Source organism: Morone saxatilis, unplaced genomic scaffold (assembly GCF_004916995.1).
Source record: "Morone saxatilis isolate NCDOM2014 unplaced genomic scaffold, NCSU_SB_2.0 Contig17, whole genome shotgun sequence".
Taxonomy (NCBI): domain Eukaryota; kingdom Metazoa; phylum Chordata; class Actinopteri; family Moronidae; genus Morone; species Morone saxatilis.
The window spans coordinates 13,255,751-13,256,042 of NW_023339729.1; the positions used below are offsets into that span (position 1 = coordinate 13,255,751).

Below are 292 nucleotides of genomic sequence, written 5' to 3' on the forward strand. Positions count from 1 at the left end.
TGTCTGTGGCATTCTGTCTCGAGCCCATTGGTTCCTACAAAATACGTAAATCTTTAAAATAGGTCACAAATATAAATTCATTTATGTATAGTTTCAGGCTAAATATTTTTCTAAGCTGAACACATGAGTTCAAAATAATTTACTTTAAAAGTGTAGTGGATTAATATCCATTTGGTGTTTGGAGTATTTAGAGCAGCAGGCTCAAAACTAACTGCAGTGCCCATGTTTGTCATAATAAAGGAATAAGGCTTTGGATACACAATACTTGTTGGGATCAATTAATTGCTGGTTT

General features: G+C 33.2%; 1 protein-coding gene across 2 annotated transcripts in view; it reads left to right on the forward strand.

Annotated features, from left to right (window-relative positions):
* The window catches only part of LOC118327202, a 6,173-nt gene that overhangs the window by 4,596 nt on the left and 1,285 nt on the right, over positions 1-292 (forward strand). The gene's annotated exons all lie outside the window — the stretch shown is intronic.